We start from the raw sequence: 5,559 nt of genomic DNA on the forward strand, positions 1-5,559 counted from the left end.
ATCCAATGGATCTTTTTCTAGTTGACCAAATGTCTTCATTAAAGTATAGTTGATTTTTATTTCAAGACAACAAAAAAAGGTCAGCTGTTACTTTAAGACTAGAAACTGGCCGGGCGCCATGGCTCACACCTATAATCCCAGCACTTTGGGAGGCTGAGGTGGGTGGATCACCTGAGGTCAGGAGTTCAAGACCAGCCTGGACAATATGGTGAAACTCTATCTCTACTAAAAACAAAACTAGCAGGGCGTGGGGGCATGTGCCTGTAATCCCAGCTACTCGGGATGCTGAGGCAGGAGAATCACTTGAACCCAGGAGGCAGAGATTGCAATGAGCCGAGATCACGTCATTGCACTCCAGCCTGGGTGACAGAGCGAGAGTCTATCTCGGAAAAAAAATAGAAATGGAAAGACTATGCATGCTGGGATCATTTCAATAGCTCGTTCCTAGGGAAGTTTCTCCGACCGTGTGGGGCACCGGAGGCTGCCCGGAGGAGGCCCAGCGTTCCCTCCTAGCGGGGGCCGGCCTCTGTGTTGCTTCCCCACAAGTGCCATTCGCCACTGACGACCGTTCTTCTGTTCCTCTGGGAGAGTAAGAGGGAGAGGATGCAGTCTGAGAGGTTTATCTTACTTGTTAAAAAAAAAAAAAAAAAAAACCAGAAACGGAAAATATCATCACCAGCGGCCTCTTCAGCCTTGCTTCTGTGGACACACAAGACAATGGCTTGCGACAGTTAAACTTGAGTAATTTCGCTCACTGCTTTTTGCCAGAGAATAGCACTTTCTTAATTAAGAGATGAATCCCCTAGGCTTGGCTGCCAAGGCTTTTACTTTTCATCCGAGTTCATCAGCGAGTGCTTTGGTGGCAAGCGCCCTGGAGACAGGAGGCCAGAGGACCGATCTCCACGCAGGCAGGCGGGCTGATGGGCGGGGGTTGCTGAGGTCCTTCCCTCCTGGGGCTCCAGGAGGAAACAGAGCCCTGCCCCGAGTGATGGGAAGACGGCCTTTACTACGGTGCTGCAGTCGGGTATGGGGGGTCAGGAGGGGCCCTGGGAACTCAGGTTCTGAAGGGGTAGGGGCCGTTGTCCTCTCTGAACTGAGAGGCCGGTGGAGAGGCTGCTGGTGGGCCATGTGAGGAGGGGGCGGCTGCACAGTGACCAGGGCATGGTCACTCTATCATCTATCACAGCCGGAGTCTCTGCTGCCATGGCTCAGGCATTTGGCCCCGGTCCACAGCATCTACAGGCCCTCGGATGCTGGACGGTGTGGAATAGCTGGAACAGCTGTACCCCACACCGGGGAACGGAGGGCCTCGTGAGCTGGCCCCTGCTCTTCATGGGCCTCACACACCGGGCCTGGCTCTGGCCAACTGGAGCCCACGGGCGGAAGGCCTGGCCAGGTCCTGCCTGTAGGGCCCCCTCAGCCCAGGCTGATGTCTCAGGGTGAACCAATTCCTCTTCTCGAGACCCCAGTCCCAGGTCCAGCAAACCCCATGGAGCGGCTGTCCACAGGCCCCAGTCACATCGCCCCTCTGGCTGGAGCCGTTTGCAGCCTGAGTGAGCCGGGCCAAGGGCCAGTGGCCTGCCCACCTCTCCACCACAAGCGCAGGCAGGGGAAGGAAGGGCTCCCAGTCCCCTCTGGGGCATGTGAGCAGGATCCCCCTGGCTCTCCCAGGTCCCATGCCCTCCAGCTAAGCCTTTGCTTCCAGCAGGAATTGAGCTGGGGTACAAGCCCCTCTCGGCCACCACGCCCTAGAGGCGTCAAGGGTCCATCACTGGCCCCTCTAAGGTCAGACTCAGGCCTTTCCCCACAGACAGGAGGGCTTCACTATAGCTCCTGGCTGGGCTTCCCGAGGTCAGCTGCTCAGAGCCCGGCCCTGGGGGTAGGGCCCGGAACTCCCCACAACCACAGTGTGAGAGGCCGAGGGTAAGCTTCTTTTGTGACCTGAAGACCGTGGTGAGGATTTGGCAGAGCACAGCACGGCCACACGGTGGAACGTGGACCTCTACGGTGACTCTGTGAGTGAAGACAGAAGGAGGGAATGAAAGAAATGAGCTTCAGGGGGTCGCCAAGCTGCTGCCAAGCCCGGAAGCTTCCACAGGCACAAAGCCCAGGGAACACGGCCACGTCTGCCCAGAAAATGCCCCATGTCCTTGGGAGGAGACGTCCGCGGCCGCCGGCTCTGAAACACTGACAGACTTCTCTACCTCTTGAATCTTAACAACTTTCAGAGGCTGAACGATCTCTTCAAGTGGATATTTCAGGTGAAAAGACAAGTGAGGCAGTGGGCAAGGAAATATTTGTGACATTAAACAGAAAAGATTCGCATCTGGAATGCATAAGCCCCTCATGTCTCTAAGCAAAGACCAACGGCTCAGAGGAAAATGAGGCAGGCGTCCAGCGTCCAGTGATTATCCAGAGATGCTGGGCTGGCCGGGGAGCAGGGGATGCGGGGGAGGCGACAGTGGGTGGCAGGGGCAGGAGTACGGAGGCCGAGGGTGTTGGGGCAGGAGTACGGAGGCCGAGGGTGTTGGGGTGGGATGCCTGGTGCTCTCGGAAGCATGAGGGTGCACAGCCCCATGAGGCAATGGCACAATTTCTGTCCGAATGATCCATGTCCTGCTGACATGGCTATGGACCCAGACATTCCATTTGAGGAATATCTGTGAACGTACACGTTCCATAGTTTGCTGCGGCTGTGACCAGTCGGGCATTACCTTGGGGACACAGCTGTGAGCCAAACAGACAAAATCTTCAACCTCATGGGACTGGCCATGGACAGAGCTTACATCAGAGGGTGTATGGGAGGTAACCAAAGTCAATCGTTATCAACGGTGCAGCGCTACTGATAGCACACACATGGAAATACGTCACGATCCGTATGTGGGAGCTGAAATGAATGAGTTACTTCTATTCTGACATACGTCTCTAAAACACATTATTACCTTGAAAAGCCAGCATATGTATGTGTTAAACTAAGGTTATATTTATATGCACACAACCTTAAACATATGCAAATGTGTCAGAAAAAAAAGAAAACCTTATTGTTAAGGGTGATTACTCTGAAAAGAGAGCAGAGCAGAGGGGCCCTGTGAGTTCTGCCCTGTACTTCAGCATCGCTTTGGTTTCTGCAGTGAGCACTCGTGCCCCCGCCAGCCCTCAGCCTTCGCCCCAACAGCTGGGCATTGACTCCCAATCTGAACAGAGGGTCTCAGCCCTGCTCTGGGTTCCAGCACCAGCTCCCAGGCCTCTCCTTTCCCTTTCTTCTCTTTCTCCCTTTTCCTCTTCCCTCTCCCTCTTCCCCATTCTCTCTCCCCCTCCCTCCCCTCCTACCTGTCTCATTTCCTGGGTGCCTCCCAGGGCCAGGCCCTATGTCTCATGATGGGACCCTGAGAAGAACAGACCCAGGCCAGAGCAGGAGACAGGCGGGGACCTCACTGCTGGCAGGGGTAGCCTTCACCTCAGCCTTTAGGACAAAGTGCTCCAAGGAAGACAAAAAGGGACCTAAGTCAGGCGGGGTGGCAAGGCCCCAGCACTCCTCCTGACCTCCGTGCTGAGTGCTGGGAGGTGAAGGTGCTGGGCTGCAGGCCTGGGAGCTGGTCTCCAGCACGTCTTTCAGGATCCTTGCTTTTTAACTTAACTACCTTGAGTTGTCATTTAATTAACAGAAGGTAATCGGTTATGGTGGGAATTGGTTTTAGCCCGAGTAATCGAACTTTGAGCAGAGAGTGCTAGTTTGTGTTGGTCAGAATGTAACCCTCTTAGACTATGGCTGTGATTAATGGAAGAGCGGGGAGAGGCTGCACGAGCCCGCAGGAGGAATCAGGCAGTAGTGAGGCTGCTGCAGTTTCAAGATATCCCAGCTAAGCATGCTAGTGTTTCGTGGAGTTTCCACGACACCATGGGCTTCAGAAACCACACTTTGTTCCAGCATTTTCCACATCTGTGAATGCCCTTATCAGGGCCTATTGTGACTCCTGGATCAGATGATTTCATGCCAGGGAGCAGTAGCAGGAGGTTAGTGCAACTCCAGCTACAGACTTGCCTTGCAGACCTAGGTGTGAGCCAAGCAGCCGCTGTGGCTGGGACGACTGGGTGGTCACTTGGTCTGGGTGGGCAGCTCCTGCCCAGCCACTCCTTTGGCCTGCAGAGCTCAGGCTGGCCAGCTCTTCAGGACAGTGGTGGGTGCCAGCAGGGCAACGTAGGATGAGCCCCTTCCTGGAAGCCTGTCCTTCTGCCCTCCCAGCAAACTGAGCTGGAGGCCTGCAGTGTCCAGGGCCAGCTGTGGTCAGCAGGAGGAACTGCTCCAGCTGCGTCTCTGCATCCTCACTGCCCAGTGAGGCAAGGGCCACTCCCCAGCCTGAAAAGGTCTGACATGGACCAGGCAGAGTCACGGGCGGGCCTGAGCTGTGGGGCCATGTCCAGGGAGGCTGTGGTCAGCTCTGTCCTCCAGTGGCCTGAGCTTTGGACCTAATGCCCTGGGGCCAGGCTGTGCTGAGCAGGTCTGGCTTTGGTGTCTGTGCTCCATGCTAAGATCTAAGCGTGGTGAGGAGTTCTGGGGAAGCAGACCCCAACCCTGCTGGGATGACCCCTCCTCCAGGGCTCAGGTTCAGGCTGCCCTCCTAGGAAGACTCCTCCCTGGACTGCCAGCCAGGGGCTAGGGGCGTGGTCCTGTGATCCGCACTCCCCCATGTTGGGTATCACGGCGCCAGCTGTGGCTCTGGTCCGGGGCTCCAGTAGCCTGCCTGGGTGGCAGTAAGGCCTGCTGCTCTGGGACACACTCTCTCCGAGGCTTTGGCTGGAAACTGGAGATTACAGCAGGTGCAGCTGATGGGGCAGAGGTAGCAGGCTCCCCACATACCCACGTGCAGGTCTCCAGGGTCCTACCAGCTGTCCCCAAGGGCTCTGAAAGCTTTTGGGAAAGATCCAGGGAGTTAAGCTTCCTGTCAGGGCTTTCAAGGAGTTGGTGCCATTTGCTGTTTCTCATTTTCAAAGCCAGCAAGGCTCCGACAGCCATAGGCAGGTCGGGTTTCATCCTAAGTGGAACTAGCGGGGCAGCCTGGTGCGATAAGAATGAGGTGCTGGTGGATGCTGGGCTGAGCCAGATCTGGTTTCTCACCCGGAGATAGAAGCCCATTGTTGGCTGCTCTCCTGTGGTGTTTCCCAGAGAGAGCAGAGGCCTCCGGAGGGAAGCAACACCCAGACCCAGACCCAGCGAGCCGAGGGGGCTTCCGAAAGATGAGCCAAGTGGGGCAGGCTTGGTTTGATTCCGGGCTGGGAATGGAGGGTACAGTGACCTTTGATGGCTTCTAGTAACAAAGCCAGGAGGCCATGCCGAGGATAGAAGGCGCCGCCGTGCACCGAAGCTGCTTGTGCCTTCGCTGCAGAGGCCAGAGACCAGTCAGGGCTGCCCACAGGGAAGCCACACGAGGAGGCCAAAGGGGTCCTCATTCCCTCCTCCTGCCTCCCCAGCTGCACAGCCAGGCACAGGCCTGGACAAGGGTCTCAGCAAATGCTGGATAAGGGGCAGATTTTTCAAAATGAACGATCCCGTTTGCAAGT

General features: G+C 56.3%; 1 non-coding gene across 1 annotated transcript; it reads left to right on the forward strand.

Moving 5' to 3' along the window:
• Nucleotides 1-406: 406 nt before the first annotated feature.
• LOC116269354 lies at nt 407-619 on the forward strand. Its single transcript, XR_004176820.1, has one exon. It is a non-coding gene; the product is annotated as a small nucleolar RNA U3 (small nucleolar RNA).
• The last annotated feature ends 4,940 nt before the right edge of the window (nt 620-5,559 follow it).

The sequence above is a fragment of the Papio anubis genome, chromosome 10 (assembly GCF_008728515.1).
Source record: "Papio anubis isolate 15944 chromosome 10, Panubis1.0, whole genome shotgun sequence".
Lineage (NCBI taxonomy): Eukaryota > Metazoa > Chordata > Mammalia > Primates > Cercopithecidae > Papio > Papio anubis.